General features: G+C 38.6%; 1 pseudogene; it reads right to left on the bottom strand.

Moving 5' to 3' along the window:
* LOC141424870 (large ribosomal subunit protein eL29 pseudogene) overlaps window positions 1–12,317 on the bottom strand; it is a 40,515-nt pseudogene extending 28,198 nt beyond the window's left edge.
* Window positions 12,318–12,657: the final 340 nt, after the last annotated feature.

Genomic DNA, 12,657 nt, shown 5'->3' with positions numbered 1-12,657 from the left:
ATGCTCTTTGTCTTGCTTATGGAAAAGGGTGGCCCATCCACCTGTTATTCATTCAAGGTCTTAAGGTGGCCCTAGCCTTGACTGTTGGGCACAGCTTGGAGCTAGCTGCCTTCTTCCAGTCCCATCCTGCTGTGGTGGGCTGGCCACATATTAGGATCTGGTCCTCACTCCCTGCACCCCAGGGATATGTTCCTGCTACAAATTGCCACCTGCCTGAGTCTCTAGTTTTGTTATGTACTTACTATTTTTCCTACTTTTCCCAGATTGTGATTAACATCAAGAATGGCAAAGATTTGTATGAGTAAAGCTTTGAACCATCACCTGGAAATGCAGTCAGCTGTTTTCATGGTGAAGTTTAAGAGCATTTAGCTAATTATAGTCCTTAGAAAGGAAAGGTTCCTAATGGAGTCAGCAAGATCTTTTCTGCCTTACAGTGAAAACTAGTCACCAACAGATAAATAGGAGTTATGTCACACCCCTCCTCATTTACACCTTTGCAGGGGAGGGCATCCTAAGGTGCCTCCTTCACAGGTGGAGTTCTGTGATGTGTATTTTGACAAACATGTTTTTTCAGGGTCATGAAAGTAAAAGTGCCATAAAATCAGAAGGAAGCAGAGTATAAATTGAATCTGAATGAGTCCCTGCCCAGCTTCGCCATTGCATCTTGGCTGAAATGGCTGACTCCTCTGTCACCTCCAGCTGCTGCAGTGGCTGGACCTCCAGAAGCTTGATGTCAGGGCAATTATTTGGGCTGGGTTGGCTCTGAGTACCTGAGGAAGGCAGGGAAGGAAGAGAGAAGCTGTGTCCTAGTGGTGTGAATGCCCTGAGAGTCAGTGTGCATGTGTGTGTGGCCAGGAGGGGGTTCAGAGTTCCTGACTCCTGTGTTCTAGAAAGTGGCTGCCTACTGCTTTTATGAGGCATTGCTGAGAGCAGGTTTACACACATTAATCACAGTAATAGCATTAAGCAGGCAATTCAGTTTCCCCAAGGATGCATGTAAGATTTCTTGGCTCTAGCAAGGCTGTGGTAGTTGGTGGAGTTAGTGGCCTGAAGCTGGTGCTCGGAGTTTAGGTCAAGGCTTATTTTCATGTTTAGAGAGATAAGAACAAACCCAGGATCATCTTATTTTTGTCTGCTCAGAAGGTGACCTCTAAACTTGCTAGACTGTGCCTGATAGACGATGAGGTTAGCATTCCCAGGGAATGACTTCTCTATGTCCCTGATCTGAGTAGTTATTGCTCACTGAGCCCTTGACCAAAGGGTTACACTTACTAGCTAGCCCCTTACCCTGGAGAGCAAGGGAAGACTCCATTTCTGGATTGTGGCTTATAGATTCTGTCTGAAAAGAGCACTCACCCTATACCAGTGATTTTAAAAAGGACTTAAAACTCCATAGATCTGATGAGCTTTGCCATCTTAAAGGCCAACTTCAAACTGCCTATTATGAGGCTTATTTTAACAGTCTCCTGGGGAGTAGGAATTTCTTTGGAATTCTCTCCCTCCCACTTTCAAATCATCCAGCTGTCAGGCAACCTTCTCAGACACCAGGTTCATCAGTGATACCTCTGCTTAGCAGCTCCTCATGGTTTCCTATCTCCTTCTGCACAAAGTCTGGCTCCCTGCTAGGGAAACCCATCTAGCTCCTGGCTCAGAAGGATGCTTCCATTCCATCCAAAGCTTCTCCTAGGTATTGGCCTCTTCTTTCCCTTTGTCTCTCCTCATTTGTTCTGCTCATTTTGAGGTTCTCTGCTCTCTTCTTCCCCTAAATCATAGCTCAGTGGAGGGATAGGTCCTGCCTGGTGCAGCTAGCCATCCCTAACTGTTCCAAGCACCTCCTCTCTGAATACTCTTAGGCCTGTTATCCCAATTCAGTCAGAGTGACACAGTGAAGGCCTCCTATGAGCAATTGGGGTTTTAAATAATATGATACTTCAATCTTTGCTAAGTTATAATTTCCAAACATTTCTTGTCAAATCAGGATTTAGAAAGGTGAATCTTTTCTGAAACAGAGAAGATAAAGTTGGTTTTGTTTTATCTATTATTGTTTTTGAAAGATGGGAATTAAGCTGTCCTCAAGGGGTCTAAAATAGATGTGTGAGAGACTCATGGAAAACAAAATATCTTCCTGGAATTATTCACATTTCACACATTTTTTATCCTTTTCAGCTCCTTAACATATTCACCCAACTATATCTATAGTAAAGATCTCTAAAGGATATTCCAAGAAGAAAAAGGAGGGTAAAAAAGACTGCATATAAGTTGACTTTGGATCTAATACTGTGTAATTGGTTCTTCAGTTCTGGTTAATTTAGACTTTTCTTTAATTAACAGGCTTGGTTAATACTATGCTTTTATCTAACAATGTGCCTGAGAAACAGGAACACTTGTTTTGCTTACTTCTTGATGAGGCCCAGATGTGCTCATATCAAGACTAAGTGTGAAATCCAAATCCCAAGACAGGCCTCACAGTTTAGTTAAAAATCTAGTGAACAAGGCAGGAGCAAAGAAAAGAAATGTAAATGTAGATTGGGGGAAGTACCTAATAGAGTAATTCTAGCCCGAGAAGTTCAGACAAGGAGAATTTATTCTTTAAGATGGTATGACTTTCTAGAAGAGGACTCTGGACAAGTGTGACTTTTGAATTATTTTTCTTGGGAAAACAAGTAACAGAATGTGAAATTTCCAGTGAATTGGTTCATTTTGTAGTAGCAGTTAGATGATGAAATTACCCACCATCTTCTCAATTTGGATGCTATGTATAAAAATTAAAGTTATTTAACATATATTATTTATATTACATTTATATATATAATATATTTATTGTTACTGTAACAATCCATGGAGATAGTGATGCAATGGCCAATTTGTAGGCGTAAGGGTTTAAGCAGCTATGATCTAAGAGAATTATAGCAATATTGACACATTGACAGAAGCCTTTTTCTCTCTGACTTAGCATGAGTGAACACACTAAATGCAGAGATTATTCAGTTTTACAGGAAAATCATAATGCTGCATGAATACTGAGGAGTATAACAAGCTTTAGCAGACTAGAAAATTCTTCAAAGTGGATTGCCTGCTAATGAAATTATTAAGAAAAAACCGAGGAGGTGAGACAAAGTGAATGATTTTCTATTTTTCAAAATGATAAAGCAAACTTGGTTGGCTTTATATTTTACACATTTATTCTTGGTAGAGGAGAGGATAGTGCTGGCATCAGATTCAGAAAACAGTGGGCTGAATTCCAGTTCTGTCACTTCCAGCTATGTTACATGAGGCAGATAGTTCAACTTTTCTGAGCCCAAGAGTAGTGAAGTGATTACAGAAAGTTTTTATGGCAAACAAATAATATAATTGGTTAGAAAATGCTGTGCATTTTGTAAGAAGTGTCAGAATTTTGGCATACTATTAATATATTAACAGTATAGTTCTTATCTTTTTACTGATGGACATAAAATGCATACCTAAATGAACCCAATTTAAGGTGAGTCTTACTTTAAAAGGAATTGGTGTGGTCTGTGTACATGGATTAGGTAACTGAGCTGATATACTATTGTTTATCAGTGTACAGATAACAAGAAAGACTCAAGAACACAGTTACCCAGTTCCAAAGGTCAAACTAATCTCTGCACAGAATTACAAAAGATAGAGAGGAGAGGAGAGGAGAGGAGAGGAGAGGACAGAACAGAAGAGGACAGGAGAGGAAAGGAGAGAAGGGGAGGGGAGGGAAGGGGAGAGTGGAAAAAGAAGGAGGAGGAGGATAGATGAAAGAAAAAGAGAAGAGAGGATGGAGGAAGTTGGAGATGAGAGAAGAGAGAAGAGAGCTATAAAGACCTGACCCATAGGAATGGTGACATTTGTACAGAACATCATGCCACATAGGGCAGGACTTAAGACTGGAGTGGGGCAGCCCATACATATGACTAGAATCTATAAAAGCATGGGTTGTATGAATATAGATCTGTCTCAGCTCCATTTATTTGACATATAAATATAGAAGGGATTTTAGAGCTTGAGGAAACTTTAGAACAAATTCATAAAATATACTCACACACAGGAATAGTGAACTTTCTATTTCTGAGCATTGAACTCTCTTATCCACTAATTGGTCTCACTGACACATTTTTCCCCCATTAAACTAGCTTGTCTTATCATGGCACCTGATATACATCCCACATGTAAATCTGATCATACCAACTCCACATTCAAATTTTTCTTTTGTTTAGGCTTACCAAAATTATGTATATAGCTTTCTCAAACTATTTATAAGGGGATCACGACAGATTTTTACATCCTCTGCATTGTGGAAATAAGACTGTACCAGAACTTTGCTCTAATCTGAATTAAGGCAAGAAGTTATTTTAAAATTTAACTGCCCATAGTGGTTGGGAACTAAAGAACAGCACAGAAATATTGAACTCTTCTGGAAGCCAACATTTCCCTTCTTTTTCTTCCTTCTCTTGTGATCTTAATGGACACCAGAGCCAATTCTGTGGTCATCATGAGGATATGGCTATTTCCTTTAAAGAATAAGACAGGATATTAGAAAAGTCCAGCAGTTTCTGCCTTCCTTGTTCCTATTTGTCAGGGAGGGAGAATGGGAGTATTTCAGTTTCCTAAGACCATTACAAAACTCTTTTGAACTTAGATGAAAAATTCAAGAGAAACTCTGTATGTGTGTGGTGGGTGGTGGGATTAGGGGGGTGGTGGATAGCAGAATGTAGTTCTGAACTTCTACATTTGAGAATCCAGTGATACTTCCAAGTACAGATGTTCTATATGTGGTTGTCTAAATGTAGAGAATGGTGGGGGGAGTCTGAGTTGTTGGTATGTATCTGCGAATTTCCAGCCTAGAGATGCTACTTTGAGCTAAAGAAATAGATGAAACTACCTAGGGATAGAGTGCATGAGGGAAAAAGAAGACATAAGATTGAGTCCATGGAACTCTAATATTTGAAGACTGGTAGGTAGACAAGGAGGAGGCAAGAGAGCAGATTAAAAAAGGGAAGCCAGAGAACCAATAGAATCAGAAGGAAAACAAAGGTTTTGAGGGTTTGTTGTGAGAGAAGGTAAGAAAGAGTAGTTCTGAAAAAAGAGACTACTTTATGCTACAGCATGAAAGCAGCTGTCTTTCCATTCATTCACAAAACATGTCATAGGATTTACTTCCCAACCCCATGGGTAGAGTACTACTGAAAATCCTAGGAAGCTGAGAACTGAAAATTATTAATTTGATTTAGCAACAATAAGATTATTGTTGTCATTATTAAGATTTTTTTCAATTAGTTGCTGGTTATGAAAGTTCTATGGGTGTCAGTTTAAGGGAGAAGGAGAGGTGAGGAAGTGGAAGCATTTTACAATCAGCCCTTACAAATTTAATTTTAAGAGGAAGATAATTAGGGCAGTAGAAGGGATGACAATTGGGGTAAGAAAACATTTTTTTTTTTTGTCTTTTGTAGAATGAGTAGAATGTCTTAAGTAGAGATGATTCAGAAGGTTGGAGTAGAAAGTCTGTTGAGAAAATGAAATTGGAAGACAGCCTCAGTAATGTGGAGAATTTGGTTTTTGGATACTTCTTTCTTTGTAGTAGAAGGAAAGAAGAGAGTGAATATAAGTGGAGTGAGTTTCTTAGTTTGATGAGAAGCTGGGGATATTTGCTTTTGACAACTTAAGTATGTTTTGAAGGTCTATAAAAAATTCACTTACTAGGGAAGAAGTGGGAGGAGAAAAGAAAGAGGAATCATAGATTTGAGAAATCATCTCATTTGTTGTATAACCTTCTCAATTATATAACCTTCTCAATTATTGCTTCCATTCTTGGACGTTTAGAATGTTCCTTTTTTTATCTATTTTTCAACATGATATATTGAAAAATTTTTTAAGAAAATGATTCTAGGGACCATAGCGGTACATGCTTGTGGTCCCAACTATTTGGAAGACAGATCATGGTCTGAGGTAAGCCAGGGCAAAGTTAGCAAAAGACCCAAACTGAGAGACCAACTAAAAGCAAAAAGGGTGGTAGGGTGTGGTGGCTTAAGTGCTGAGCAAGTGCTGCCCATGAGGCCCTGAGATAAATCCCCAAGAAAATCATTCTAATATTTGTGGCTGTATACTTTGGGTATATTCTTATTCTTTCTATTCCATAAAGAATTATTTTAATTTTTAAAACCACTTCATTCATGTATTAAAGCTCAATTAGTAGAGGAAAACAAATAATGATGGTTTCACAGAGGATAATACAATTTACTAGATTCATAATCCATTTTAAATTATTGAATTAGGTTAAAGAAAACAACTCCCATTTCCTAAAACACCATCACTAGATTTAGTAAAGTATGGCTGTGGCTAAGACAGAGAATAGGATGTCTACTTCAGGAGCTCAATGTGACCTCAGTCTGAAATAATCCAAAAGAGAAGGAGCTGCATGATCTAATTAATCTTCTTTACATGGATTTTGGATTGATGAAGTTTGGATGATTTCCTTAGATCTTTCAAGACTGTCCTCACTAATATCATTAAGAAAGCTGTCAGTGAGAAAATTAGAAGGCAAGATTCAGTGACTAATTCTACAAATAATTAGTATTTTTACTTTCAGGGGAAATTAATAAATCTAAAAAATGTTTACATTTTTTGCAGACTAAAGTATTCAATCAGGCATGATTATTCAATCCAATCTACTTGTTCATTAATTAATGAGAAAAATAGATTTTGTAGGCTTTTTCCTTGCCAAGTTGAATTCATTATGTGCTTTAGTCATTCATTCACCTAATGTAGACTGAGCATCTACCATGTGCTGTGCCCTGTGCTTGGTCATGGTAGAGATACAGATGGAAAAAATTAATCTTTTTTTTATGATGGCCACATTTTTGGGTAATAGAAGTGTATAGACAGAAAGGCATAATGGATTGTACACTCTCCCTGGAGGCAGAGGTGTGTGGGCTGTCCTTCACAGGCTGAGGAAGGGTTTGCCAACTGAGAAGTGGCATTGCTATTATAATGTGGACCACTGGTTTTGTCCTGAACCTACCTTTCTTACTAGCCTGAGCACATTCATCTAGATTTATCTAATGCCTTTCTCAGTTTATAGAACAAAATAAGGTCTGAGGAGGCACTTGTTAAATGAATTGATGACTGACTGATTTGGCCACCTAATACTGAAGTTCCTGATTCTCTTCATCTTCATCCAGCAGCACTTGTGGACTCTAGGCCAACATTTCCAATGGTATCAGAGTTATTAAGCCTACAAAAGCTTTGGTCAACCAAGCCTCATTTGGTGTCTTGTTTTCTGCCTCTTGAAACTCAGGCATTGATGTATTAGGATATTTGTTATTATAGTTTCAGCTTTTCTTTCCTGAATAGAACTGTAAACAAATTTACTATTGCTGTTAACATGAATTCCTAGTTTCACCTCCTTAGTTCACAAACTTTCTGGACCTAATTTATCAAGTAGGAGCATTGTTTGTTAGCATGAGGACAGCAGAGATTATCTCCACAATTCTGAGTGCTTGAGAAAATAGAGATATGTAATGCATTGTCTTAATAGTGGTCTCTATTGTCTATATTCCCACATCTACTACCTCACACTAGGATGGGAGAATTTTTTTGTGTACTGGGATTTGAACTCAGGGTTTCATGGGTGCTAGGCAGACATTTTACCACTTGAGTAACATTGCCAGCCTGAGAATGTTTTATTGGACAAAAAATAATTTTAAATTAGACAAAAAAATACCACAGAGAATTCTGTGGTAACTAAATTCAAGTTTATCTGCCATATCTGGGGGAGTTTATACTCTGAGGAAGGCATTTCATTCTAACACTGGGAGGCCAGGACATGGACATGAAGAAACTTGGGCAAGTCATTTAGACTTATCCCATCTCAATTTTCTCACCTATGCAATTGGGTTGATAATAACATACTCCTTTTGCAAGGAAATTTTGAGAATAAAATGGATAGGAAAGCGCTTTGGGAATTATAAAAAAAAGACAAAGTAGGAATTATTTGTGTGTGTATGACTTCACAAAATAAACATGTACCACCTTACAGCATATAAATATCTGTGGTGATGAGTTACCTAAGTTAGTGAAAAAGGCAATGTCTTTCTTCCTAGAAATCTTATTTTCCTGTAAATACCAAATATATGAGATTTGGAATACTGGCTTACATTTTGATTATTATTATCCTCATTGACAATGTTACTTTTTTATGTGTGTATTTTTTTAAACAATACATTTTTAAGCCTTGATCATTTTAAATTGCTAAATGGAGTGCTGAGGGACCCTGGTGTGGCTCCAAGGGTTACTCTTGGTTCTCACATGGTCAAAGTGAATTGCCAATCAATTGGCTTCTGTCTGATCAAGAGTAAAAGGGAAAGAAGCAGCATAGGGTGATTTAAAGCCACTGGATTTGCTGTCATACTTGAGTTTAACTGGGTTTCTGTCATTTGGAAAGGCGATGTTGGTCCTCAGATTGGAAGGACAACCTTATTTCCTGCCTATGGTACCTTTCAGCACTATTGAAATCAGAAAGAAAAAGATAGTAGTGTGTATCAGGGATGGGTTCATAACTGATAGGAGTGGTAAAAATGAAAACATGGGGTCTCTTTTTCAAAACACAGGAAAAAGTATCCTGAATGGTACTGGTAATATATAAAGCCTTTTTCTTTAAAAAATATTTTATTATTTTTGAAAGGTAACAGTGATATACACATAACAACATAAACTTGCAAATTGTAGAAAAAAACATGTTTTGATGCCATGAATTTGTATGACAATCAATAATTCAAGTGCTATCTTAATTGACCATACTATTTTTTCTGGGTTGCTTTTCTGCACTTTTAATTATTAGGTCATCAAAATTTATACTACAACTAATTTCATCTTCAATCAATATAATTGAAAGCAATACCAGTCACTTTTGTAAATGCAAGGCAGCAATTAGGTTTTGATAACTGCTTAATTTTGACAAGGATCATTCTGATGATACAAACTATTTCTGGAGCTGTTAAGAGTATTTTATAGACTGTGGCAACATAGGAGAGATTTCAAAATATAAATTTTAGTACAATTAGAATTGATTCTCATGAAACAATTTTTCTAAAGTCAGTTTTGTGTAAGTCTGAGTCTTATTTTAAATGTAAATTTGTTTGATGGCATTTTAATGACTCCTCTGACATTTCCTGTAGCATACGGAGGTTGATCAAGAAACACAAACTGGCTCCATGCTTTGTATATGATTGAAAATGCCTGCTTATGGAGTCTATCATGGTCTCTTCAATTAAAAAGTAAACAAGCTTAAATATTTCCTTCTTTACTAATAATTCATCCAAAGTTTCATGTGATAATAGAGTTCTTCCCTGTGGAATTCCATTATCTTTAAATTTAATTTCTATTTGCTGTGCAGCGTTGCAGTCATTCTCACAGAGATTTAAGCTCTTTGAAGACTCCACATAACTCCTTCACAGGCTTTATAGCTATGCCCATGTGTACGCCTTTATTTTGTAATAATTTACTCTTTGCCATCTTAGTCCTGTTTCTTTCTGTTCTGATGCTGAGGATGGATATTAACATTTGTACAAAGAATACTTTTATCTACAGAAGGGCAAGTTGGGCTCCCACCATGTTGCAGGACCTGTCCCTTGGCCAAGCTCTTCCTTTTACCTGTGGCCCCTCTGCTGGCACATCTGTTGCTGCTGCCACTTTGGATCCAGGAATCTGCCTGTTGCCTTGGGGCACAGTGGTTCCCAGACAGCTGAAGACATGCATAACTGGCTACGAGATCCATCACTCAGTACCTGCACTGTCTGCCTTGAATGCTGAGCTTGCACCATCACCTGGTAAATCCATTGTCATCATGCCCCACTGTACTCTTAGACTTAACTTACAAAATAAGCTAAGTTCAAAAGTATTTATGATTTTCAAACTGCAAAGTAGAGCATTAAACCAAGGAGGAAGGAGTGGGAAGGGCCTAAGAGCAGGGCCCTCTGTGACTGCATAGTTTGCACTCTGGTGTCTGTAATACATGGCTTTTTAAATCAGGAAAGTAAAAATGTTCCCAGAATTCTCTAGGAGTTGTGGTTTGCCACTCTGCCACAGGGCCACCTCTTGCTGCAACGCACTCTGTGACTGTCTTCTAGCTGCTGTAGTGGAGGTAGGCAAGGGAGAAAGGGCTTGGAAATGGGTGTTTGTTTATCCAGTTCAGAGTCTTCCGTAGATAACTGCAGGACCAGAAGTGATGAAGAGCGCTAGGCCGAATTAATAGTGAGCATGGCATTCTGAGTTGGAAATAAGATTCTGTGTGTGGTGTGTGTGAGTGTCATGTACTTGGAAGGCAGCAAGTTCAATGTGGTTGAAGTAAAATGAGAGAGAGGCTATGTAGTTAGACAGTTTCAAATCCCGTACGGCTTCCAGAAAACTGTTTCCTTCTGTTTCTTCATGTCATTAGTTCTTCATTCAAAACCCAAGGTATAAGAATCCAAGAAGGTAAACATAGGTTACATGTTTATTTCCCAAATGAAAGCAAGTCTCATAAGGAATATTTTCTTCCAGATCTATTGTTGGAAGAGGACTCTCTCTTGACAAAGTAATTCCCCATGGCAACCCACTCTCCATGGCAAGTGTTCATTATAGTTCATCCATTTGGTGAATCCTGTTAATTTTTAATTTATTCCCCATATTTACACAATCCTCCTCAAATATATTCCCAGCTAATGTAACATAATTTAAGGCTACTGTATGTTCCTATACAAATATAATGCAACCTGGACACTAAACTGTAATGTTAATTACCAGTAATATACCCTATATACAATAATGGAATGAAGAACAGGAAATAAGAGGAGAATTCTTTGAACCATAAAACACAACATAGGAAGAAAAAAATGGTTAAAATTCTTATTTCTTCAATGGCAGTTGGATCTTTGGTTATACTTTTGACTCTTCTTACTTGCTCCATGTTCTCTCCCCTACCCTAAGAGTTTTTCAGCTGGCCAATCTAAAACCTTGTTACTTAAATGTTGATTTAAATGAGGTATCTTGTCCTCATTGGTCCTGTATGTATTTGGCTCTAGTAACTTTCCATTAAACTTCACTAAGGACATAATAGTATAAGGAACCTCCCAAGGAGATACATAGGCTTCACAAAAGCTTATCCATCCATATTTCACTTTTTTTTTCACTGATGTTCAGGATTGATTATCCAGGTATCCAGGGCATGAGCTGTCAAAAATTGGCTACATATCATTTCAAATTTTATATAATGGAAATAACTTTTTGTTTCCTAGAAGAAGCACTCTCTTCTTTAGTCTTAAAACTTCTGATCCAGGCATGGTACTCAACACACAAAAATAGTAGAAGTGAGGAATTAGTTGTGAGAGTGAGATAGCCCATTCAAAATTTCATCTGTTACTTCTCCACTCATTTATTTGGGGCTCTTGAAGAATTACCACCTTTTATTTTTTTCCTTCTTGTTGGTTTGGACACATTTACTCTTTTGGACAGAGCTCCACCTATCATGTTATTATATTCCAGGTCACATCCTATCTGAGTCTTCTGTAAGTCATGTCACTGGATGAGGAGGTGTGTAACAGTGGATACGAATGGACTTTCAAGAAATGCCTCCATTATTTAACTGAAAAAATGAGCCTTTGTTGAAAAATGAGATGTGTTGGAAGCATGACACTAGGTCCCATGGTTTGTGTGATATCCTGGGCATCTGGAAACCCTGCTTTGCTCTAACTCCTATTCTTTTTCTTTTTTTTTTTTTAAACAGCTCTTGCTTGAGGTTTTTTTGTTGAAATGCCATAGGACACCAGCCCCCTGCAGATGGCAACCAAGGAGTCACATCAGTCCATCTGTCCTCACAATGGCAGACAGAGGCCTTCATGGGGACTTGGGCACCTTTGGGTACCTGTGCTGGAGCCTGGGCCTGAGCAGAAGCTGGAGCTTGAGCTTGAGTAGAAGCTGAAACTATAGTCTGGGCCTGCGACCCTTGGCCATGTATGCATGAACAGTTTCTTAAGCTTGGGGTGGGTGATGGAGGCAAGTCAAGGGAGCTCGTGGCTGTCACTCTTTGGGATCTTGTGTTTTTAACCTTTGGGTTTACAAGGGCCATGTCAGCCTCGGCACATGCACTCATGGCCTTGACGTTCTCCTGTATCTTCTTCGGGCCCTTCTTCTTGCACACTTCTTAGCAAACCCCATGTTCCTCAGGATACTTGGGTCCCCCTGAAGAGATTCCTGTCTTTGTGACCAAGTTTCTTGATGCCATTTATGTGTCATTGTCAGGACTGGTTGTGTGTGGTATGGCTCTTGGACTTGACCATGTCTGCATCTGTGGCTGGCGTCCCATGCCTTGCATCTGCTGTAGCACATGAGCCACAGATGGCATGGATGCTTCACTGCCACTCTCAGTCCTATTCTATGCTGACCATCTCTGTCCTCTAGGTAAATTAACCAAAGCAGCATACCGAAGCACGTGTATATTACCTCAAAGATTAAAATGGATCATCAAGCTCTGTAACACCTCCTTTGTGGCAGCGTGTGTGCAGTAACTTACCCTTGGGTTTGGAAAGTATATTCTGATAGGCCCCAGACCACGACCACTGGACACTACAGCTCTGGTGAGGCGGTCACTCTTGTACTGTTGTGTACTTTGTTTCTCAA

The sequence above is a fragment of the Castor canadensis genome, chromosome 7, assembly GCF_047511655.1.
Source record: "Castor canadensis chromosome 7, mCasCan1.hap1v2, whole genome shotgun sequence".
Lineage (NCBI taxonomy): Eukaryota > Metazoa > Chordata > Mammalia > Rodentia > Castoridae > Castor > Castor canadensis.
The sequence above is the reverse complement of the archived record's forward strand: the minus strand, read 5'-3'. Positions and strand labels throughout refer to the sequence as shown.